The sequence below is a fragment of the Prunus mume genome, linkage group LG3, assembly GCF_029339155.1.
Source record: "Prunus mume cultivar Tortuosa linkage group LG3, ASM2933915v1, whole genome shotgun sequence".
Classification (NCBI taxonomy): Eukaryota; Viridiplantae; Streptophyta; class Magnoliopsida; order Rosales; family Rosaceae; genus Prunus; species Prunus mume.
This window is the reverse complement of record NC_142700.1, coordinates 22849052-22859709: the sequence shown is the minus strand read 5'-3', so window position 1 is coordinate 22859709 and position 10658 is coordinate 22849052. Positions and strand designations below refer to the sequence as shown.

General features: G+C 38.0%; 1 pseudogene across 1 annotated transcript; it reads left to right on the top strand.

Moving 5' to 3' along the window:
- Window positions 1-3452: 3452 nt before the first annotated feature.
- On the top strand, window positions 3453-7500 carry LOC148919127 (uncharacterized; annotated as a pseudogene). Its single transcript, XR_016125340.1, has 8 exons — window positions 3453-5633; window positions 5775-6037; window positions 6140-6146; window positions 6267-6302; window positions 6382-6486; window positions 6570-6710; window positions 6797-6982; window positions 7075-7500. The product of XR_016125340.1 is annotated as an uncharacterized LOC148919127 (transcript).
- The last annotated feature ends 3158 nt before the right edge of the window (window positions 7501-10658 follow it).

The window sequence follows — 10658 nt, the reverse complement described above, 5'->3', positions numbered from 1 at the left end:
GCTTGCTTACCAGCATCCCCAAAAAGTAATAATTACAGAAAATAGACATGAACCCATTCTGTTTTAGCTCTTCTTTCCGACTCTCAATTTCTCTCTCTCTCTCTCTCTCTCTCTCTCTCTCTCTCTCCCCATTCTTGTTTTAGAACCCATTATTGTAAAAAAATGATATTTAACTTCAACAGAATGGAAAATTGCTCACCTGAAGTGCAAAGGCAAAACCCGAGGTGGTACTCTCTTGGTCTATCGGTTGCCGTTGTCTTTACTTTCTTTTCATATTTTTTTGTTTTCGCAGCTTTTTTGGGCACTTTCACTCACTGTAATCTGCACAAAGTGCCCTCAGAAGTGACGCATTTGTCTTGGCATAACACACAGCACCCCATGGATATTTCCCAAACTCTTCAAGGTCTTCCGCCAACTTCAAATATCGCATGTCAATGTGGATATGTTTTTCAACATGCCCAACAGCACAAACACAGCAAAGTATACAAATCGAGCTTCAATACATCGTCCGCATCAGTGTGATCGCGAAGGCTTTTTCTAATTCCAAAAGGTCGATTGTTTATTGTTGCCAAAGTACTTCCTTTTCAATGAGCGGTTCCGATTGGGATTGGAATAAAGGAAGGTTTACAAACCTTAGCCCTGTGACGACGCAAAATTGCTGCGGTGTGAATTGGATCACCTTGTTGCCAACGATTAATTTGATCCCGTTCACTTGGGAAACAGTCTTTGGATCAGCCTTCCTCAGCAACAATCCGTGTACAATTGGCGACGTCCACTTCAAGTCCTTAATTAGTAGGAGGTGACCAAAACAACTCTCTTCGAAGGTTCGTAGCTGTTGCTCACTGAATTTCTCCTTTATCGTACTAATTGCACTCTTTGTATGCGATAGGGCCAATGCTTTTCCTTGGAACTTATCTTCCTCTCCAATCATCAACTTCATTGGAGAAACCATCTTTCCCTGCACGTCATTATGATTAAAAAAAATTCAATCCGTTGCAATCTGGACAATAACAAGCAATACACAATTCAACGGCCTATTATAGGATATTAAGTGAAAAATAAACACAAATTACAGCACATAAACAAAACCCCAGCTATTTACAACTGACCTATTAATTCAACGGCTCAAACCCCAGCTACTAATTCCCACGAGGCATTTCCATCAGACAACCTTAAGCGGATAAATAAAATGATCGTGTATTGAAATAAATGCAACAGCCACCGCAAGTACTCCAAAGCAAACACATATCTTACTAACAAAAGTGTTACACACTGGTGAAACAACAGAGTTATATGCACATTAATTATAGCTTCTAATAAATACTACACTTTCTCATTCATTAATTATGGCTTCTCTAATCGAACAAAAAAATGCTGTTTTACTGCTCGAAATGGAACCTAGCTTCTAATCCTGCCAAAGGGAAAAGTAAGATAAGTTGCTAGAAATTCAAAGAAAAAGGTGTCTCAGACAGAGTGATGTAAAGGAAAATTAGTACATAAGGGGAAACTAAAAAACTGAGAGAGCGCATGTAATGTCAAACTCTAGGAATTCTCAAAAATACCAAATTTGGCCTGCACCAATACATGTTGAAGCAGAACTTACCAAACCAGTAATGCACTTTGCAACTCAGTCACGGTAACGTAAAGTTCCTCAATACTTCCTTTCGTGTCACCAACCTGTTTCATAAGTTATAACCAAATTTAGAGATGATGCCGATAATATATTTCATATGCTACAACACTCCATTTACATTAAATTGGAATATAGGATTTTAAAATACTAAATTGCATACATTTAAGGCATGGCACATCACATATGGATAGCTGATACCTAACCAGCTGTGACATTCATCCTATTAGTTCCATATTGATAATGTCAGAAGTTTTTGCTTCAGCCTCATCAAATTATAAGTTTTTTAATTTGAATTTATGAATTCAGAACTAAAAGCTCATAATATGCAGAAAATGACATACAATTGTTCAAATCTCATAAGAATGTTTGTGTTCTGTCCAGCATAAGAATGTTTAATACAATCATTTCAATTGTTAAAATCTCATCAAACAATATAGATAGTTGGGACTGACCCAGTGAACGAAACCCAAACGTTCTGTAACAAAATGAAGAGTTTGATTTACGTGAAGCAGTGCTGCGAGCGATGGGTGTGCGTTATTACCAGTTCATAGAAACCCATAAACCCAAACCCAATTTCTGAGCAACCAAACCAATTTCTTAGAAATCCAGACACCATAAACCTTCACAAAAACCCCACATTTCAAAGAAAATGGCTATGAACAGTACCTCGTCGATGTCAACGATGGATTTCCGCTTGGATGAACGGCCACTGTTGACGGGGAAAGAGCACTGCGTCGAAAGAGAGAGGTACACCAGGGAGAGAGATGGGCGAGAGAAAGAGCGAAGCGGTGAGAGAGAGCCAATTTCTGAAAAACTGATATGGGTACAATAAGTGGGCAATAATTTTATATTTAAAGGTGTTAGTTGTAAAAAAATTGGAAAAGAGTGGTATTTTTAGTTAAAATTAACAAATGGGTGGCATTGGAGGTCATTTCCCTAAATTTAAAGCTCGGAAAGTTCCTCTTGAACTCTAAAGGCAAGGATGGCCTTGAGTGCTTATCTGAAGACAAACACTATCTTGTCTTGTAGTTGTGACTTTTCATGCTACAATAGAGAGGCCTAAGAAATTAAAAAGGAAATTGCATGCAACAAAAATAACACTATTTGTTATTTTTATTTAATCGTGTCAGACATAATTAATTTGTGATGCATACAAGTCTTTTAAAAAAAAAATTAGGATTGAAATGAATTGGAATTTGGAAGTTTGTACTTTTTTCCACGTTATCAAGTAACTTTCTCGTGCTTGGGACATTACAAAATCTTTTTCCAAATCTTACCAACAAAGCAGGATTGAAAAAGTGATAGCCAATTGACTGGTGTCTTCAACTTTTTGGTAAAAGCCAAGCCTAGAGACTGGTGCATGTCTTCGGGTTTAGCATTTGAATTGCTACCTACCATTGCGTTTCAGCAAGTGAATTAGTCCTCCAGACTGAAAACAAAAAAATAACTGACAGTTGACAGATAACGAGTGAAAAAAGTCTTGTGTCTATCCATCCATTGGAATATGAACATGAGAGAGGGAGTTTGCAGAGAGCACGTGAATGCCTTATCACTATTGAGTTTCTAAAAGTTTTAAAAGAAAAGATATAGAAAAGAAAAAGAAAAATTCACACCACCTCTGCTATATAAACATAAAGCCACATATTTTACACCCATCAGTTTTCATCATCGATTTAGAAGTCTCTAATTCTTTGGTGATCTTTTTGGCTATAAAATTAGAAAGGAAAAACTCTCTAATTCTTCACCTCATACATACATCAAGCGGCCAAAGCCTAAACAGAGAAAGAAAAGTCAGGTAAGTTTTTTTTTAATTTTTAGTTTGATGAGATGAAGGGGGTTTCTCACATTGATGAGATGAAGGGGGTTTCTCATTCTGAAAGTGAGGTGAAGTGGGTATCTCACATTCATGGTTGTAATGTTCATGCAATTGCATATCTGTATATGCAATTACTAATCTCCTGTATGCAAATCCAAGTCACTGAATGCAATTACAGTATCTAGTTTAGTTTTCAAATTATGCAAGTGAGGTGATTTCGTGGTAGGTAGGTAGGTTTGACTGTGTTTATGAATATTTTGTTATAGGGAGTAAAGTGTTCCGAAAGTGTAATGTTAGGATTGGTTAAGATTTGGATTGGGATTTGAAAAGAGTAAGAATCCCGGCCTAATAGAGAAATGCATGGGTGGGTTGAGTGCGTTATCTGTGCAATGTTATAATCGAGGGTTGATGCACTTGCAAGTAGTGTCGTGCAATTGCAAGTAGTGTCGTGCAATTGCATATCAGTATATGCAATTACTAAGCAACTGTGTGCAAATCCAGGTCCCCGTATTTTTATAATTAAGCAATGTTTGATGTTGTGGTGTTTACGGGGTTTAGGGTGTATTAGGCTTTGGATTAGTATTCAAAATCTCGGCGCTAGAGACAATTGCATTACAGTGTTTTGTACTTGATTTGTGCAAGTTATGGAAGCTCAAAAAAGGGGATCAACAAAAGGAAAGCGCAAGGGCGAGCGTAATGTGCAACAATCAAGAGTTGGCCGAGATGCATTTTTTAATTTCATGTAAGTTACACGTACATCTAAAAATTGGAAATGTGGTTGCTTAATATTATGATGGTTTTTTGATTGAAAATAATCGGGAAAGGGGCCAATGCAAAGTTGGACAGTAAGGTGAGAGATGGCTATTGATTGGGTCAATTTATTATTTATTGTATTAAAAAGGCTCTTTTAATGAGAATTTTCTTTTTCCGGTACAAGAAGAGATTGCTAACAAGTGGAGGAAATTGAACCCTACAGAGAAGGCAACATATGGTGCTGCCTTGGAAGGTTTGAGTGGGAAAGTACAAGGTTCGACTGGGTAAGTAGACGACTCAGTGAATGAGATGGGTTTTATCACTAGATGCAGCCCGGACCGATTCCATCGTACGGTGGAAAAATTGTCGAATGAGAAGCGGTTAGCAATTAATGCTATTGGGTTCGGTAATATGGCATCATTGTCCTGCACTCGTTTACACCGCCAACTATGCCAATTTTTGATTCAAAGGTTCAATCCTGATACGTCCTCTATAGAACTGCACGGCAATGTGTTTGGAATAGGTGCCGTTGAGTTTGGGCGTGTTATGGGGCTTAAGAACACCAGCGAGGATGTTCAACTGGACTGTGCTGTAGAAGATGAAAAGGTGAAACAGTTAGTGAAGAGTTTCGGTGGAAATGGCAAGAGAGTATTAGTAAAAGGTTTAGCAAAGCAATTGGAAAAGTGCGAACATGTGGATGAGAATTTTAAAGTTCGATTCGTGATGTTTGCACTTGGCGCTGTACTTTGCCCCATATCTTCACTATCAGTGATCGGGAACTATTTAACTTTCTTGACGATCCCAGGGAAGATAGAGACTAAGAACTAGGCCGACCATGGATTCAACTTCTTATGTGAAGGTGTTAGGTCGTTCCAAGCGAAGAAAGTTTCATATGTAAATGGGTCACTGCTTTTTCTCCAACTATTCTATTTCGATTCAATTCTCCATGGTGGAGTATATGTTGATAAGTCTTTGGATCCCATTGTGTCATAGGACAATAAGTCGGTGTGGAAAATGATTAAATGGGTTAGAAAGCAGGGTGGGTTTGATAGTCCTACAGTTCGGGTTGTTTCAAAGCACCGTCCAACGAATGAAGTATCCGGAGTCAACGTTGAAAGAATTGTTGAACAAGTTGCTATCAGATTGGCGCCGGTAATACAGGCGGAGGTGAAGCGATCAGTGTTGGAACTCACCGACAAGGTAATGAGTGAAATGAGATCCTTCATGAAAGACGCAAGACAACATCTTCATCCGGCACATGAAGATGTAAATGAAACTAAGGATGGGGCATTGAAAATACGAGATCAAGGTGTTGAGAATGTTGTGAAGAAGAAGGGTGAAGAATGTAGCCAATTAAAGGAGAAAGGTGCAGTTGATGAAAAAAATCCTTGGACGCCATTACCGGATGGACAGAGTTTCAGTGAACCCGAGGTATGATGAGCGATTAGGAGTTTCAAGATCGAGTTTCTTGTTATCTTTTACATTTATTAACTATGCATTTATTTACATAGTTGTAAAATACTTACATTTTTTTTATTCCTAAATGTAATATTTGAATTCCCTTTTCCACAGTTGAAAATTGGGGTGGAAAAGAGGAAGTTCACAAAATCGGCCCGTGGTGATCATAGTGGCATTAAAACACGTCGAACGGCCGAAAGGCCTCCAGGGCTTCATTGTAGACAGCCATGGGTTGACCCTTCAAACGCAAAAGGAAAGGCTGTGCAGAAGACGGCGTCTAAGATTAAAATTGGGCCTTTCAAATTAAAACCCGGGGACTTACAAGACTCCGATTTTGAGTTATTTAGTTATATTTTTAGGTCTAACAACCTTCCAAGGTAACTACTTACAACTGTTGAATTATGAAATCGACCAAATTCCTTATATATTGTCGTATACGTGAATTTAATAATACCAACTTCTTTCTTCTTCCGTTGTAGTGATGAAGTTATAATTCAAATTAAAAACGAACATCATGTCACGAGAAATGAGTTCATGTGCTTGAGGCCTGAAATGTGGATAAACGATTAAGTACTGAATGCACAAGTCTATTATCTACAAGAAAAGGGGTTGGGGAATTGGTACTTCCCCACATATATGTCGGTAAGCATTCATATTTTTCAAACTCTTATAGTTTGTGATTTAGTAAATGATTTTGCGCTTACACTATATGTGAATGTAGGAGCAAGTTAATAATACAAGTGGTGACCAACTCTTTGAATTGGGGGTCAAACTTAAAAGGGAAAATTCAAACCAGTTCACCGTAGGCCTTCACAAGTGCCAGAAGGTATAAATTTAAGTTCTTTTTTACAACATCTTTAGTGCGCTTTTGTTTTGTGTGTTTTTCTAAGCAAGTCAGTGTGGTCCTAGATTTTCATTCCCGTTTACGATCGAATTAGGAAGCATTGGTATTTGGTAGTTGTGCATATTGGTGATAAAAATGTTGAAATATGGGATAGCCTCCCCGGTGCCAGATACAATGCAAGTCGTTATCAACTAGGGGAACGAATTGTAAGTTTAATTGACCTTATTTTGGTTTGTCTTTTTATTATCCTAACATCCGTACTAAGAATTGATTTGAATTGATTGTGTTGTAGATGAAAGTTCTGGACTACATGTACAAAGATGAGATTGTAAAATATTTTGAAAAGGGATGGCAGTTTGCAAAATTCAACATTGTGCGAACTAACAAGGCCCTCAAACAACAAAATGGATACGATTGTGGTATCTTCGTTATGAATTGGCTAGAAGATATTCAATGCACATCACACGGTTCAAATAAAGTGAGTCGGCATATATATCGTTTCATACTTTTGTCTTCCACGATAGATATTTTTCTTAATCATTTCTTTGATGGGTTGTTTTTTATTTGCAGTTTCAACATGCAACTGAGCGGGTTCATGTTGCACTATCATTGCTGAAAAACCCAAACAACACGTGTCTAAAGGAAGTAAGGGAGTTCGCTCGAAGAGTTGTTGACGAAGAACTTGACAAGTTGGCTGAACAACATGGTCCCTTCATCCCTCATCATCCCATCGCAAGGAAGCCAATGGCACGCTCCCAGGCAAAGTAGAAAGTTTGACAGTAGGTCACATAGGGTTGATGGATAATATAGTGCAATTGCATGTACTTATCCCTGTTTGTTGCAGGGACATTGTTTTTGCAATATATCATGTACAATTGCATTACATCACGGCCAATTGCACGTTATCTAGTTCGTGTAATACATTGCACACATGAGTTTTTTTGTTGCCAAAATGGGAACATTATAGCATATCTGGGGCCCAGACTTCATTTACGAGACAGGAGTGCCTAGTTCATTGATAATAAAGGTCTCCTAACCATATGTTGGGGTTTTTTTGTTACAAAACTAAACCATCAAACTATTTTACCATACTGATTATAACATCTAACATCTGATATTATAACATCTGAAATTACATTCGAAATTATGACAAACAACACAATGCAAATTATAAAATACCGGTGCTTCATGAAGCTCGCTTCTCCAAAATAGCAATTGCTTGGAATACCTTGATTTTGTCCCACTTAGTTGAACCAGCATCAACAAACTGAGCGTATTTCCTAAAGATCTCAAAGCCAATATCAATCCCGCCATTGTAAAGTTCGTACCTGGTGGTTGAATCTCCTTCATGAAACATGTTCTTACTAGCCTCGGTGGGAGTCTTCGTGACATAATGGGCTCGCTTCACTTGCTCACAGGCATAATTCGAAGAATCAACACCATCATCATCATCCACCATCTTCTTCTTGGGCGTGAAGGAGCCTCGAGAGCTACCAACCATTGAATGTGACATTGTTTGGGTTTTTTTTTTCTCTCAGATTGTGTATACGTAGTAAAAGAGGTGGAAGTCTTTGAGTTAAAATGTATAGGAAGTAACTCTTTAAATAATCCTTCATCTGTAGTATAATATGGTAGAAGTCTTTGACTGGGGTTCCTTTTTATGAGGAAGGTCTAATTTTTCTAAACGAATGCACTACCATGCGTTTGTTTGAACACATACCCCGTTTGTTTGAAAAAGTAAGTTCGTTGGGCCCATGGATCCGGGGAACGATCAACTTTACTGAACCAACGTAACGCTTGCGATAGCATCAACAACAATCATGTTTGTTTGAAAAAGTTAGTTGTTGGCGTTATTTTTCAGGGAACATGGCATTTTTCGAGCAAACGCAAGCCACATTCGATTGAAAAGTAGGTTTGTGGGGCCCATTTGTGTTGGAACGGGTAACTTTACTGAATGAACGTAATTCATATGTTTACTTGAACAAACACTACGTTTGTTTGAAAAAGTAAGTTCGTTGGGCCCATTTTTCGTTGAACGAGTAACTTTACTGAACGAACATACTGTTTCGTTTGTGTGAAAAAGAACCCCGTTGGTTTGCAAAAGTAAGTTTGTTGGCCTTCTTTTTCGGTGGAACGTTTAATTTTTCTGAAGGAAACTAAACCCTTGCGTTCGGTTGAACAAATACCTTGTTTGTTGGAAAAAGTTGGTTAGTTGGGCCCATTTTTCGTTGAATGGGTATCTTTACTGATCCAACACAACTCTTCCGTTTGCTAGAACAATACTTTGTTTGTATGGAAAAGTAAGTTGGTTGGATATCTTTTTGGGCGAACAGAAATGGTTCCTTAACGAACGCATGTGTTGTGTTGGAGTGAAAAAGTAACCCGTTTGTTTGAAAAAGTAAGTTAGTTGGCGCATTGTTTCGGTGAAAGGGTAACTTTTCTGCCAAAATGCACGTATTGCGTTCGTGTGAACAAATACCCTGTTGGTTTGAAAGAGTAAGTTTTTTGGCCCTCTTTTTCAGCGGAACGTCGAACGTTTTTGAACGAAAGCAAACCTTTGCGTTCGGTTGAACAATGTTCCCCTTTTTTTGAAAAAGTCAGTTCGTTGGGCTCATTTTTCGTTGAACGGGTAACTTTACTGTGCAAACGCAAGCGTTATGTTCACTAGAACAACAGTCTTGTTTGTTTGGAAAATTAAGTTGGTTGGATATATTGTTTCGGCGAACCGAAAACTTTCTTCAATGAACGGCACTGTTGCGTTGGAGTGAAAAATTACTCCGTTTGAATGAAAAAGTAACGTGGTTGGTGCATATTTTAGGCGAACGGGTAACTGTTCTCTAGAAATGCACGTCTTTCGTTCCTCTGAACAAATACCGTGTTGGTTTTAAAAAGTAAGTTTGTTGGCCTTCTTTTTCGGCGAAACGTCGAATATTTCCGAATGATAGCAAACCCTTGCGTTTCGTTGAATAATCTCCGCGTTTGTTTGAAAAACTAAGTTGGTTGGCCCCATTTTTTGTTGAACAAGTAGCTTTACTGAACGAATGCAACCATTGCGTTTACTAGAACAAACACTCCGTTTCTTTAAAAAAAGTAAGTTGGTTGGGTATATTTTTTCGGTGAACATGAAACTTTCCTCAACGAATGCACCTATTACGTTCGTGTGAAAAATAAGATGAAAACATATGACGATACAAGTGGATGAACTTAACCTTAACCCAACAACAAAGGCGGTAAGATACTAACGTATAATTGGCAGAGGGGTTCCTGGTCCTCATTCCGTCATCATCCACGTAAGGGCTTCTAGGTCCTCATACTCCGGCACATATGAGTACAAGTTAGGCTCAATAATAGGCGGAGGCGGGTCCATCGGATGAGAGGGTGGCGAACTATTTTCCCTCGGAGGACATAATCGTGCCATTATTTTTGGCACATAATGCACCCGGGAACCGACTCCTTCACTTCTTCAGTTGCAGAGCCTTGTGCTTTGCCTTTGTTCGCATCAGTAAACAAATCTCGTGTTGTGATTTTCACTTTACTGGGTACATCACCCCTAAACCCCTTCTTAACAACATAAATTTTTTTCCCATGATTTTGTTGAAGATAGATAAGTTAGAGTGTGAATGATAATATGCTCTAAATTTGGTTGGACATGACAGGTTGTTTTATAGAAACATTTAGGGGTAAAATTGTCCATTCGGAATAAACTCCTTCAAAAATTATTTATCTCAACATTTGAAAATTACAACAAATACTTCCCTCAAATAACCTTCTTTTTTGTTGCAAAAAACATTTCCTTCAGTGTTTTTTTTTAAAAAAATCAAAAACATATTTTTCCTAATTAATGGACATTCGAAATTGTAACTATTTGTAAAAGTACCGCTACTTTTAAAAATTATATATAACAGTTACATACTACTTGAAACAGTTACAGATATTAAAACCCAAGCTCTAGTGTCTGTAGAACCTAAATCCAATACAATTTTAAACATAAACCATACTTTGAACCCTAAAGCCCAAACCCAATTCAATGTTAACCATAAAGGCCAACCCTAGATTTTTTGTCAGTTTTAAACATGGTTCGCCCCGGATTCGAAAGTGGAATTTAGGTCAGGTCATTTCAATTGGTATCAGAGCATTAGGTTAACTTCCTGTAC